The sequence below is a fragment of the Phyllobates terribilis genome, unplaced genomic scaffold, assembly GCF_046119375.1.
Source record: "Phyllobates terribilis strain yellow unplaced genomic scaffold, ASM4611937v1 Scaffold_2__4_contigs__length_985480577, whole genome shotgun sequence".
Lineage (NCBI taxonomy): Eukaryota > Metazoa > Chordata > Amphibia > Anura > Dendrobatidae > Phyllobates > Phyllobates terribilis.
Window position 1 is genome coordinate 435,010,508 of NW_027362762.1, and position 13,735 is coordinate 435,024,242.

General features: G+C 40.9%; 4 non-coding genes across 4 annotated transcripts; all 4 read right to left on the reverse strand.

The window, feature by feature from the left end:
• Positions 1 to 2,022: 2,022 nt before the first annotated feature.
• On the reverse strand, positions 2,023 to 2,240 carry LOC141257061 (small nucleolar RNA U3). Its single transcript, XR_012317998.1, has one exon. It is a non-coding gene; the product is annotated as a small nucleolar RNA U3 (small nucleolar RNA).
• A 3,239-nt stretch (positions 2,241 to 5,479) lies between these two features.
• On the reverse strand, positions 5,480 to 5,697 carry LOC141253501 (small nucleolar RNA U3). Its single transcript, XR_012314589.1, has one exon. It is a non-coding gene; the product is annotated as a small nucleolar RNA U3 (small nucleolar RNA).
• A 3,238-nt stretch (positions 5,698 to 8,935) lies between these two features.
• LOC141253513 (small nucleolar RNA U3) lies at positions 8,936 to 9,153 on the reverse strand. Its single transcript, XR_012314600.1, has one exon. It is a non-coding gene; the product is annotated as a small nucleolar RNA U3 (small nucleolar RNA).
• A 3,235-nt stretch (positions 9,154 to 12,388) lies between these two features.
• LOC141256670 (small nucleolar RNA U3) lies at positions 12,389 to 12,606 on the reverse strand. Its single transcript, XR_012317620.1, has one exon. It is a non-coding gene; the product is annotated as a small nucleolar RNA U3 (small nucleolar RNA).
• Between the last annotated feature and the right edge of the window lie 1,129 nt (positions 12,607 to 13,735).

The following is a 13,735-nucleotide window of genomic DNA, read 5'->3' on the forward strand; positions in this document are numbered from 1 at the left end:
CTGCGATCGAAGTCGATCGCAGCATTGTGGTGGCAAGGAGAGGTGATCGATATACTCACCTCCTCTTCCGGCCTCCAGCGCTGTCTGCCGCGGCTTCCCGGGTGTTGCCATGACGACCCGATGTCGTCATGACAACATCCGGGTCACCAGGCAGCAGGAACATTGTTTGGTCATGCGCAGTGCATGACCACACAATGTTCTCACTGTGCAGCGCTGACTGCCTGCATAGCACAGGGATGGTGCTCCATCCCTATGCTGTGCAGGCGATCAGAATAAAAAAAGTTAATGTCCCAGAGTGGGACAAAGTAAAAAAGTGTAAAAACTCTCAGAAAGTGAAAAAAAATGTAAAAAAAAATGTAAAAAAAATATTTAAAAAAAAATAAAAAAAATAATCCACCAAAAATAAAAATAAAATGTACCCATCAATAAATATTATTATGAAAAAAAAGCAAACAAAGAATAAAAGTACATATATTTGGTATCGCCGCGTCCGGAACGAACTGACCTATAAAACCCCCAGGTGCTTCACAAATTGATTCGTAAAAATGAAAAAGTGGAAAAAAAAAAACTTTTTAATTTTTACGAATCAATTTGTGACGCACCTAGGGGTTTCAAGTGCTCACTATGCATCTAGATAGGTGCCTTGGGGGGTCTAGTTTCCAAAATGGGGTCACATATGGGGGAGCTCCAATGTTTAGACACACAGGGGCTCTCCAAATGCGACATGGTTCCAATTTGTTAGCGGACACCATGTCGCGTTTGGAGAGCCCCTGTGTGCCTAAACATTGGAGCTCCCCCAGAAGTGACCCCATTTTGGAAACTAGACCCCCCAAGGCACCTATCTAGTGGCATAGTGAGCACTTGGAACCCCCAGGTGCTTCACAAATTGATTCATAAAAATGAAAAACTGGATAAAAAATACTTTTTCATTTTTACGGATTAATTTGTGAAGCACCTGGGTGTTCAAAATGCTCACCACCCATCTAGATAAGTTCCCAGGGGGGTCTAGTTTCCAAAATGGGGTCACTTGTGGGGGGTTTCCACTGTTTAGGCACATCAGGGGCTCTCCAAATGCAACATGGCGTCCGCTAATTATTCAAGCAAATTTTACAATTGAAAATTCAAATGGCGCTCCTTCCCTTCCGAGCCCTGCCGTGCGCCCAAACAGTGGTTTTTCCCCACATATGGGGTATCTGCGTGCCCAGGGGAAATTTCACAACAAATTTTGGGGTCCATTTTTTCCTGTTACCCCTGCGAAAATAAAAAAAATGGATCTAAAGTAACATTTTTGTGAAAAAAAGTTAAACGTTCATTTTTTTCTTCCACATTCCAAAAATTCCTGTGAAGCACCTGAAGGGTTAATAGAGTTCTTGAATGTGGTTTTGAGCACCTTGAGGGGTGCAGTTTTTAGAATGGTGACACTTTTGGGTATTTTCTGTCATAAAGACCTCTCAAAGTGACTTCAAATGTGATGTGATCCCTAGAAAAATGGCTTTGTAAATTTTATTGGAAAAATGAGAAATCGCTGGTCAACTTTTAACCCTTGTAGCTCCATAACAAAAAAAAATTTTGGTTCCAAAATTGTGCTGATGTAAAGTAAACATGTGGGAAATGTTATTTATTAACTATTTTGTGTGACATATCTCTCTGATTTAAGGGCATAAAAATTCAAATTTTGAAAATTGCAAAATTTTCGCCAAATTTCCGTTTTTTTCACAAATAAACGCAAGTGATATTGAAGAAATTTTACCGCAATCATGAAGTACAATATGTCACGAAAAAACAAACTCAGAATCAAGGGGGATCCGTTGAAGCGTTCCAGAGTAATTACCTCATAAAGTGACAGTGGTCTGAAATGTAAAAACTAGCCTGGTCATTAAGGTGCAAACCACCTTAGGTTGTTAAGGAATTAAACCACTAAACTAAAAACCTAAGTGTTTTTCCACCTTACAAACAATGCTGTGAAGACAAAATCCAAAACAAAAACCATTGTATCTCTTCTTCTTACATTACATAAACCCAACCACTCAGCCTGTGATCTCCCCCTCCACCCTCTCTGTAACAGAGAAGGAGAACGATCATCACCAGCAATCAGCTCCTGCAATGAAGCAGAACTGAGAGCTCACTTCACGCTCAGGAGAGATCACTACAGCTCCTCCTTGTGGTTGGGGAGTTTGGACACTTTAGAGCACATTTCTCAAGTTACACACTATAGAAATGATCCCTGAAAGTATAGTCTTAACCTCTTCCTGCCCGTAATGTCCTCCGAGTGATAGGGCCCTGTGTGTAACATTAGGGAGACATTCACACCTGACACATAATGACCCTACAGAAGCGTCTATACTTGTATAATGGCCCCATAATCCTCCAGATCACAGATGTCTCTAGCCCTAATCTGCATATGTCACATCAATCAGTCAATGGGAAACTCTCTGAGCTTGTAGCTCCTCCTACATAATCTACATATCATGACAAGATGATCCACAACAACAAAAAAACCCTGTGGGTTCAAGGTGCTCACTACACATCTGTATAAGTTCCTTGAGGGGTGAAGTTTCCAAAATGGGGTCACTTGTGAGGGATTTCCACTCTTAATGCACATCAGGGGTTCTGCAAATGTGACATAGGGTCACCTATGTATTTCAGCCAATTTTGCGCTCCAAAAGTCAAACGGTGCTCCTTCCATTCCAAACCCTGCCGTGCACCCAAACAGTAGTTTTCCCCCACATATGGGGTATCGGAACACTCAGGTGAAATTGCAAAACAAATTCTATAGTCCATTTTCTCATGTTACCCTTGTGAAAATTAAACATTTGGAGCAAAACAACATTTTTGTGGAAACAATTTAAATGTTCATTTTTTTCCTTCCACATTCCTGGGTAGAGTCTGGAGGGTTAATAAACTTTTTGAATGTGCTTTTAAACCTTCTAACTTGTTATAAAAAAAATATATATTTAAAAAATGATGCTGATGTAAAGCAGAGGTGGGAAATGTTATTTATTAACTATTTGTGTGATGTAACCATCTGGTTTAAGGGCATAAAAATCCAAGGTTTGAAAATTGTGACAATACCAAATTTATTGTCAATTTTTTGACATTTTCATAAATAAACACAAATCATAAGAGCCAAAATGTACCACTAACATGAAATATGTGTCACAAAATAACAATCTCAGAATCACTGGGATATATGGGAATGCTGACACTGGTCAGAACTGCAATATGAGACTCATTGTTCACTCTTTAACCCCTTTACAGCCCATGACGTATTAATACGCGTCAGTGCCCTGGGCTTTAAGAGCCTGACCCGTATTAGTACGTCATCGTGATTGCGCGCGCACACAGGCTGTGCGGGCGCGATCGCCGCCGGGTGTCAGCTGATTGTCACAGCTGACACACGGTACTATGTGCAGGGAGCGGTCCCGCACCGCTCCCGGCACATTAACCCCCGCAATGCTGCGATCAAAGTCGATCGCAGCATTGTGGTGGCAAGGAGAGGTGATCGATATACTCACCTCCTCTTCCGGCCTCCAGCGCTGTCTGCCGCGGCTTCCCGGGTGTTGCCATGACGACCCGATGTCGTCATGACAACATCCGGGTCACCAGGCAGCAGGAACATTGTTTGGTCATGCGCAGTGCATGACCACACAATGTTCTCACTGTGCAGCGCTGACTGCCTGCATAGCACAGGGATGGTGCTCTATCCCTATGCTGTGCAGGCGACCAGAATAAAAAAAGTTAAAGTCCTAGAGTGGGATAAAGTAAAAAAGTGTAAAAACTCTCAGAAAGTGAAAAAAAATGTAAAAAAAAATGTAAAAAAAATATTTAAAAAAAAAATAAAAAAAATAATCCACCAAAAATAAAAATAAAATGTACCCATCAATAAATATTATTATGAAAAAAAAGCAAACAAAGAATAAAAGTACATATATTTGGTATCGCCGCGTCCGGAACGAACTGACCTATAAAACCCCCAGGTGCTTCACAAATTGATTCGTAAAAATGAAAAAGTGGAAAAAAAAAAACTTTTTAATTTTTACGAATCAATTTGTGACGCACCTAGGGGTTCCAAGTGCTCACTATGCATCTAGATAGGTGCCTTGGGGGGTCTAGTTTCCAAAATGGGGTCACATATGGGGGAGCTCCAATGTTTAGACACACAGGGGCTCTCCAAATGCGACATGGTTCCAATTTGTTAGCGGACACCATGTCGCGTTTGGAGAGCCCCTGTGTGCCTAAACATTGGAGCTCCCCCACAAGTGACCCCATTTTGGAAACTAGACCCCCCAAGGCACCTATCTAGTGGCATAGTGAGCACTTGGAACCCCCAGGTGCTTCACAAATTGATTCATAAAAATGAAAAACTGGAAAAAAAAATACTTTTTCATTTTTACGGATAAATTTGTGAAGCACCTGGGTGTTCAAAATGCTCACCACCCATCTAGATAAGTTCCCAGGGGGGTCTAGTTTCCAAAATGGGGTCACTTGTGGGGGGTTTCCACTGTTTAGGCACATCAGGGGCTCTCCAAACGCAACATGGCGTCCGCTAATTATTCAAGCAAATTTTACAATTGAAAATTCAAATGGCGCTCCTTCCCTTCCGAGCCCTGCCGTGCGCCCAAACAGTGGTTTTTCCCCACATATGGGGTATCTGCGTGCCCAGGGGAAATTTCACAACAAATTTTGGGGTCCATTTTTTCCTGTTACCCCTGCGAAAATAAAAAAAATGGATCTAAAGTAACATTTTTGTGAAAAAAGTTAAACGTTCATTTTTTTCTTCCACATTCCAAAAATTCCTGTGAAGCACCTGAAGGGTTAATAGAGTTCTTGAATGTGGTTTTGAGCACCTTGAGGGGTGCAGTTTTTAGAATGGTGACACTTTTGGGTATTTTCTGTCATAAAGACCTCTCAAAGTGACTTCAAATGTGATGTGATCCCTAGAAAAATGGCTTTGTAAATTTTATTGGAAAAATGAGAAATCGCTGGTCAACTTTTAACCCTTGTAGCTCCATAACAAAAAAAAATTTTGGTTCCAAAATTGTGCTGATGTAAAGTAAACATGTGGGAAATGTTATTTATTAACTATTTTGTGTGACATATCTCTCTGATTTAAGGGCATAAAAATTCAAATTTTGAAAATTGCAAAATTTTCGCCAAATTTCCGTTTTTTTCACAAATAAACGCAAGTGATATTGAAGAAATTTTACCGCAATCATGAAGTACAATATGTCACGAAAAAACAAACTCAGAATCAAGGGGGATCCGTTGAAGCGTTCCAGAGTAATTACCTCATAAAGTGACAGTGGTCTGAAATGTAAAAACTAGCCTGGTCATTAAGGTGCAAACCACCTTAGGTTGTTAAGGAATTAAACCACTAAACTAAAAACCTAAGTGTTTTTCCACCTTACAAACAATGCTGTGAAGACAAAATCCAAAACAAAAACCATTGTATCTCTTCTTCTTACATTACATAAACCCAACCACTCAGCCTGTGATCTCCACCTCCAACCTCTCTGTAACAGAGAAGGAGAACAATCATCACCAGCAATCAGCCCCTGCAATGAAGCAGAACTGAGAGCTCACTTCACGCTCAGGAGAGATCACTACAGCTCCTCCTTGTGGTTGGGGAGTTTGGACACTTTAGAGCACATTTCTCAAGTTACACACTATAGAAATGATCCCTGAAAGTATAGTCTTAACCTCTTCCTGCCCGTAATGTCCTCCGAGTGATAGGGCCCTGTGTGTAACATTAGGGAGACATTCACACCTGACACATAATGACCCTACAGAAGCGTCTATACTTGTATAATGGCCCCATAATCCTCCAGATCACAGATGTCTCTAGCCCTAATCTGCATATGTCACATCAATCAGTCAATGGGAAACTCTCTGAGCTTGTAGCTCCTCCTACATAATCTACATATCATGACAAGATGATCCACAACAACAAAAAAACCCTGTGGGTTCAAGGTGCTCACTACACATCTGGATAAGTTCCTTGAGGGGTGAAGTTTCCAAAATGGGGTCACTTGTGAGGGATTTCCACTCTTAATGCACATCAGGGGTTCTGCAAATGTGACATAGGGTCACCTATGTATTTCAGCCAATTTTGCGCTCCAAAAGTCAAACGGTGCTCCTTCCATTCCAAACCCTGCCGTGCACCCAAACAGTAGTTTTCCCCCACATATGGGGTATCGGAACACTCAGGTGAAATTGCAAAACAAATTCTATAGTCCATTTTCTCATGTTACCCTTGTGAAAATTAAACATTTGGAGCAAAACAACATTTTTGTGGAAACAATTTAAATGTTCATTTTTTTCCTTCCACATTCCTGGGTAGAGTCTGGAGGGTTAATAAACTTTTTGAATGTGCTTTTAAACCTTCTAACTTGTTATAAAAAAATATATATTTAAAAAATGATGCTGATGTAAAGCAGAGGTGGGAAATGTTATTTATTAACTATTTGTGTGATGTAACCATCTGGTTTAAGGGCATAAAAATCCAAGGTTTGAAAATTGTGACAATACCAAATTTATTGTCAATTTTTTGACATTTTCATAAATAAACACAAATCATAAGAGCCAAAATGTACCACTAACATGAAATATGTGTCACAAAATAACAATCTCAGAATCACTGGGATATATGGAAATGCTGACACTGGTCAGAACTGCAATATGGGACTCATTGTTCACTCTTTAACCCCTTTACAGCCCATGGCGTATTAATACGCGTCAGTGCCCTGGGCTTTAAGAGCCTGACCCGTATTAGTACGTCATCGTGATTGCGCGCGCACACAGGCTGTGCGGGCGCGATCGCCGCCGGGTGTCAGCTGATTGTCACAGCTGACACACGGTACTATGTGCAGGGAGCGGTCCCGCACCGCTCCCGGCACATTAACCCCCGCAATGCTGCGATCAAAGTCGATCGCAGCATTGTGGTGGCAAGGAGAGGTGATCGATATACTCACCTCCTCTTCCGGCCTCCAGCGCTGTCTGCCGCGGCTTCCCGGGTGTTGCCATGACGACCCGATGTCGTCATGACAACATCCGGGTCACCAGGCAGCAGGAACATTGTTTGGTCATGCGCAGTGCATGACCACACAATGTTCTCACTGTGCAGCGCTGACTGCCTGCATAGCACAGGGATGGTGCTCTATCCCTATGCTGTGCAGGCGACCAGAATAAAAAAAGTTAAAGTCCTAGAGTGGGATAAAGTAAAAAAGTGTAAAAACTCTCAGAAAGTGAAAAAAAATGTAAAAAAAAATGTAAAAAAAATATTTAAAAAAAAAATAAAAAAAATAATCCACCAAAAATAAAAATAAAATGTACCCATCAATAAATATTATTATGAAAAAAAAGCAAACAAAGAATAAAAGTACATATATTTGGTATCGCCGCGTCCGGAACGAACTGACCTATAAAACCCCCAGGTGCTTCACAAATTGATTCGTAAAAATGAAAAAGTGGAAAAAAAAAAACTTTTTAATTTTTACGAATCAATTTGTGACGCACCTAGGGGTTCCAAGTGCTCACTATGCATCTAGATAGGTGCCTTGGGGGGTCTAGTTTCCAAAATGGGGTCACATATGGGGGAGCTCCAATGTTTAGACACACAGGGGCTCTCCAAATGCGACATGGTTCCAATTTGTTAGCGGACACCATGTCGCGTTTGGAGAGCCCCTGTGTGCCTAAACATTGGAGCTCCCCCACAAGTGACCCCATTTTGGAAACTAGACCCCCCAAGGCACCTATCTAGTGGCATAGTGAGCACTTGGAACCCCCAGGTGCTTCACAAATTGATTCATAAAAATGAAAAACTGGAAAAAAAAATACTTTTTCATTTTTACGGATAAATTTGTGAAGCACCTGGGTGTTCAAAATGCTCACCACCCATCTAGATAAGTTCCCAGGGGGGTCTAGTTTCCAAAATGGGGTCACTTGTGGGGGGTTTCCACTGTTTAGGCACATCAGGGGCTCTCCAAACGCAACATGGCGTCCGCTAATTATTCAAGCAAATTTTACAATTGAAAATTCAAATGGCGCTCCTTCCCTTCCGAGCCCTGCCGTGCGCCCAAACAGTGGTTTTTCCCCACATATGGGGTATCTGCGTGCCCAGGGGAAATTTCACAACAAATTTTGGGGTCCATTTTTTCCTGTTACCCCTGCGAAAATAAAAAAAATGGATCTAAAGTAACATTTTTGTGAAAAAAGTTAAACGTTCATTTTTTTCTTCCACATTCCAAAAATTCCTGTGAAGCACCTGAAGGGTTAATAGAGTTCTTGAATGTGGTTTTGAGCACCTTGAGGGGTGCAGTTTTTAGAATGGTGACACTTTTGGGTATTTTCTGTCATAAAGACCTCTCAAAGTGACTTCAAATGTGATGTGATCCCTAGAAAAATGGCTTTGTAAATTTTATTGGAAAAATGAGAAATCGCTGGTCAACTTTTAACCCTTGTAGCTCCATAACAAAAAAAAATTTTGGTTCCAAAATTGTGCTGATGTAAAGTAAACATGTGGGAAATGTTATTTATTAACTATTTTGTGTGACATATCTCTCTGATTTAAGGGCATAAAAATTCAAATTTTGAAAATTGCAAAATTTTCGCCAAATTTCCGTTTTTTTCACAAATAAACGCAAGTGATATTGAAGAAATTTTACCGCAATCATGAAGTACAATATGTCACGAAAAAACAAACTCAGAATCAAGGGGGATCCGTTGAAGCGTTCCAGAGTAATTACCTCATAAAGTGACAGTGGTCTGAAATGTAAAAACTAGCCTGGTCATTAAGGTGCAAACCACCTTAGGTTGTTAAGGAATTAAACCACTAAACTAAAAACCTAAGTGTTTTTCCACCTTACAAACAATGCTGTGAAGACAAAATCCAAAACAAAAACCATTGTATCTCTTCTTCTTACATTACATAAACCCAACCACTCAGCCTGTGATCTCCACCTCCAACCTCTCTGTAACAGAGAAGGAGAACAATCATCACCAGCAATCAGCCCCTGCAATGAAGCAGAACTGAGAGCTCACTTCACGCTCAGGAGAGATCACTACAGCTCCTCCTTGTGGTTGGGGAGTTTGGACACTTTAGAGCACATTTCTCAAGTTACACACTATAGAAATGATCCCTGAAAGTATAGTCTTAACCTCTTCCTGCCCGTAATGTCCTCCGAGTGATAGGGCCCTGTGTGTAACATTAGGGAGACATTCACACCTGACACATAATGACCCTACAGAAGCGTCTATACTTGTATAATGGCCCCATAATCCTCCAGATCACAGATGTCTCTAGCCCTAATCTGCATATGTCACATCAATCAGTCAATGGGAAACTCTCTGAGCTTGTAGCTCCTCCTACATAATCTACATATCATGACAAGATGATCCACAACAACAAAAAAACCCTGTGGGTTCAAGGTGCTCACTACACATCTGGATAAGTTCCTTGAGGGGTGAAGTTTCCAAAATGGGGTCACTTGTGAGGGATTTCCACTCTTAATGCACATCAGGGGTTCTGCAAATGTGACATAGGGTCACCTATGTATTTCAGCCAATTTTGCGCTCCAAAAGTCAAACGGTGCTCCTTCCATTCCAAACCCTGCCGTGCACCCAAACAGTAGTTTTCCCCCACATATGGGGTATCGGAACACTCAGGTGAAATTGCAAAACAAATTCTATAGTCCATTTTCTCATGTTACCCTTGTGAAAATTAAACATTTGGAGCAAAACAACATTTTTGTGGAAACAATTTAAATGTTCATTTTTTTCCTTCCACATTCCTGGGTAGAGTCTGGAGGGTTAATAAACTTTTTGAATGTGCTTTTAAACCTTCTAACTTGTTATAAAAAAATATATATTTAAAAAATGATGCTGATGTAAAGCAGAGGTGGGAAATGTTATTTATTAACTATTTGTGTGATGTAACCATCTGGTTTAAGGGCATAAAAATCCAAGGTTTGAAAATTGTGACAATACCAAATTTATTGTCAATTTTTTGACATTTTCATAAATAAACACAAATCATAAGAGCCAAAATGTACCACTAACATGAAATATGTGTCACAAAATAACAATCTCAGAATCACTGGGATATATGGAAATGCTGACACTGGTCAGAACTGCAATATGGGACTCATTGTTCACTCTTTAACCCCTTTACAGCCCATGGCGTATTAATACGCGTCAGTGCCCTGGGCTTTAAGAGCCTGACCCGTATTAGTACGTCATCGTGATTGCGCGCGCACACAGGCTGTGCGGGCGCGATCGCCGCCGGGTGTCAGCTGATTGTCACAGCTGACACACGGTACTATGTGCAGGGAGCGGTCCCGCACCGCTCCCGGCACATTAACCCCCGCAATGCTGCGATCGAAGTCGATCGCAGCATTGTGGTGGCAAGGAGAGGTGATCGATATACTCACCTCCTCTTCCGGCCTCCAGCGCTGTCTGCCGCGGCTTCCCGGGTGTTGCCATGACGACCCGATGTCGTCATGACAACATCCGGGTCACCAGGCAGCAGGAACATTGTTTGGTCATGCGCAGTGCATGACCACACAATGTTCTCACTGTGCAGCGCTGACTGCCTGCATAGCACAGGGATGGTGCTCCATCCCTATGCTGTGCAGGCGATCAGAATAAAAAAAGTTAATGTCCCAGAGTGGGACAAAGTAAAAAAGTGTAAAAACTCTCAGAAAGTGAAAAAAAATGTAAAAAAAAATGTAAAAAAATATTTAAAAAAAAATAAAAAAAATAATCCACCAAAAATAAAAATAAAATGTACCCATCAATAAATATTATTATGAAAAAAAAGCAAACAAAGAATAAAAGTACATATATTTGGTATCGCCGCGTCCGGAACGAACTGACCTATAAAACCCCCAGGTGCTTCACAAATTGATTCGTAAAAATGAAAAAGTGGAAAAAAAAAAACTTTTTAATTTTTACGAATCAATTTGTGACGCACCTAGGGGTTTCAAGTGCTCACTATGCATCTAGATAGGTGCCTTGGGGGGTCTAGTTTCCAAAATGGGGTCACATATGGGGGAGCTCCAATGTTTAGACACACAGGGGCTCTCCAAATGCGACATGGTTCCAATTTGTTAGCGGACACCATGTCGCGTTTGGAGAGCCCCTGTGTGCCTAAACATTGGAGCTCCCCCACAAGTGACCCCATTTTGGAAACTAGACCCCCCAAGGCACCTATCTAGTGGCATAGTGAGCACTTGGAACCCCCAGGTGCTTCACAAATTGATTCATAAAAATGAAAAACTGGATAAAAAATACTTTTTCATTTTTACGGATTAATTTGTGAAGCACCTGGGTGTTCAAAATGCTCACCACCCATCTAGATAAGTTCCCAGGGGGGTCTAGTTTCCAAAATGGGGTCACTTGTGGGGGGTTTCCACTGTTTAGGCACATCAGGGGCTCTCCAAACGCAACATGGCGTCCGCTAATTATTCAAGCAAATTTTACAATTGAAAATTCAAATGGCGCTCCTTCCCTTCCGAGCCCTGCCGTGCGCCCAAACAGTGGTTTTTCCCCACATATGGGGTATCTGCGTGCCCAGGGGAAATTTCACAACAAATTTTGGGGTCCATTTTTTCCTGTTACCCCTGCGAAAATAAAAAAAATGGATCTAAAGTAACATTTTTGTGAAAAAAGTTAAACGTTCATTTTTTTCTTCCACATTCCAAAAATTCCTGTGAAGCACCTGAAGGGTTAATAGAGTTCTTGAATGTGGTTTTGAGCACCTTGAGGGGTGCAGTTTTTAGAATGGTGTCACTTTTGGGTATTTTCTGTCATAAAGACCTCTCAAAGTGACTTCAAATGTGATGTGATCCCTAGAAAAATGGCTTTGTAAATTTTATTGGAAAAATGAGAAATCGCTGGTCAACTTTTAACCCTTGTAGCTCCATAACAAAAAAAAATTTTGGTTCCAAAATTGTGCTGATGTAAAGTAAACATGTGGGAAATGTTATTTATTAACTATTTTGTGTGACATATCTCTCTGATTTAAGGGCATAAAAATTCAAATTTTGAAAATTGCAAAATTTTCGCCAAATTTCCGTTTTTTTCACAAATAAACACAAGTGATATTGAAGAAATTTTACCGCAATCATGAAGTACAATATGTCACGAAAAAACAAACTCAGAATCAAGGGAGATCCGTTGAAGCGTTCCAGAGTAATTACCTCATAAAGTGACAGTGGTCTGAAATGTAAAAACTAGCCTGGTCATTAAGGTGCAAACCACCTTAGGTTGTTAAGGAATTAAACCACTAAACTAAAAACCTAAGTGTTTTTCCACCTTACAAACAATGCTGTGAAGACAAAATCCAAAACAAAAACCATTGTATCTCTTCTTCTTACATTACATAAACCCAACCACTCAGCCTGTGATCTCCCCCTCCACCCTCTCTGTAACAGAGAAGGAGAACGATCATCACCAGCAATCAGCCCCTGCAATGAAGCAGAACTGAGAGCTCACTTCACGCTCAGGAGAGATCACTACAGCTCCTCCTTGTGGTTGGGGAGTTTGGACACTTTAGAGCACATTTCTCAAGTTACACACTATAGAAATGATCCCTGAAAGTATAGTCTTAACCTCTTCCTGCCCGTAATGTCCTCCGAGTGATAGGGCCCTGTGTGTAACATTAGGGAGACATTCACACCTGACACATAATGACCCTACAGAAGCGTCTATACTTGTATAATGGCCCCATAATCCTCCAGATCACAGATGTCTCTAGCCCTAATCTGCATATGTCACATCAATCAGTCAATGGGAAACTCTCTGAGCTTGTAGCTCCTCCTACATAATCTACATATCATGACAAGATGATCCACAACAACAAAAAAACCCTGTGGGTTCAAGGTGCTCACTACACATCTGGATAAGTTCCTTGAGGGGTGAAGTTTCCAAAATGGGGTCACTTGTGAGGGATTTCCACTCTTAATGCACATCAGGGGTTCTGCAAATGTGACATAGGGTCACCTATGTATTTCAGCCAATTTTGCGCTCCAAAAGTCAAACGGTGCTCCTTCCATTCCAAACCCTGCCGTGCACCCAAACAGTAGTTTTCCCCCACATATGGGGTATCGGAACACTCAGGTGAAATTGCAAAACAAATTCTATAGTCCATTTTCTCATGTTACCCTTGTGAAAATTAAACATTTGGAGCAAAACAACATTTTTGTGGAAACAATTTAAATGTTCATTTTTTTCCTTCCACATTCCTGGGTAGAGTCTGGAGGGTTAATAAACTTTTTGAATGTACTTTTAAACCTTCTAACTTGTTATAAAAAAATATATATTTAAAAAATGATGCTGATGTAAAGCAGAGGTGGGAAATGTTATTTATTAACTATTTGTGTGATGTAACCATCTGGTTTAAGGGCATAAAAATCCAAGGTTTGAAAATTGTGACAATACCAAATTTATTGTCAATTTTTTGACATTTTCATAAATAAACACAAATCATAAGAGCCAAAATGTACCACTAACATGAAATATGTGTCACAAAATAACAATCTCAGAATCACTGGGATATATGGGAATGCTGACACTGGTCAGAACTGCAATATGAGACTCATTGTTCACTCTTTAACCCCTTTACAGCCCATGACGTATTAATACGCGTCAGTGCCCTGGGCTTTAAGAGCCTGACCCGTATTAGTACGTCATCGTGATTGCGCGCGCACACAGGCTGTGCGGGCGCGATCGCCGCCGG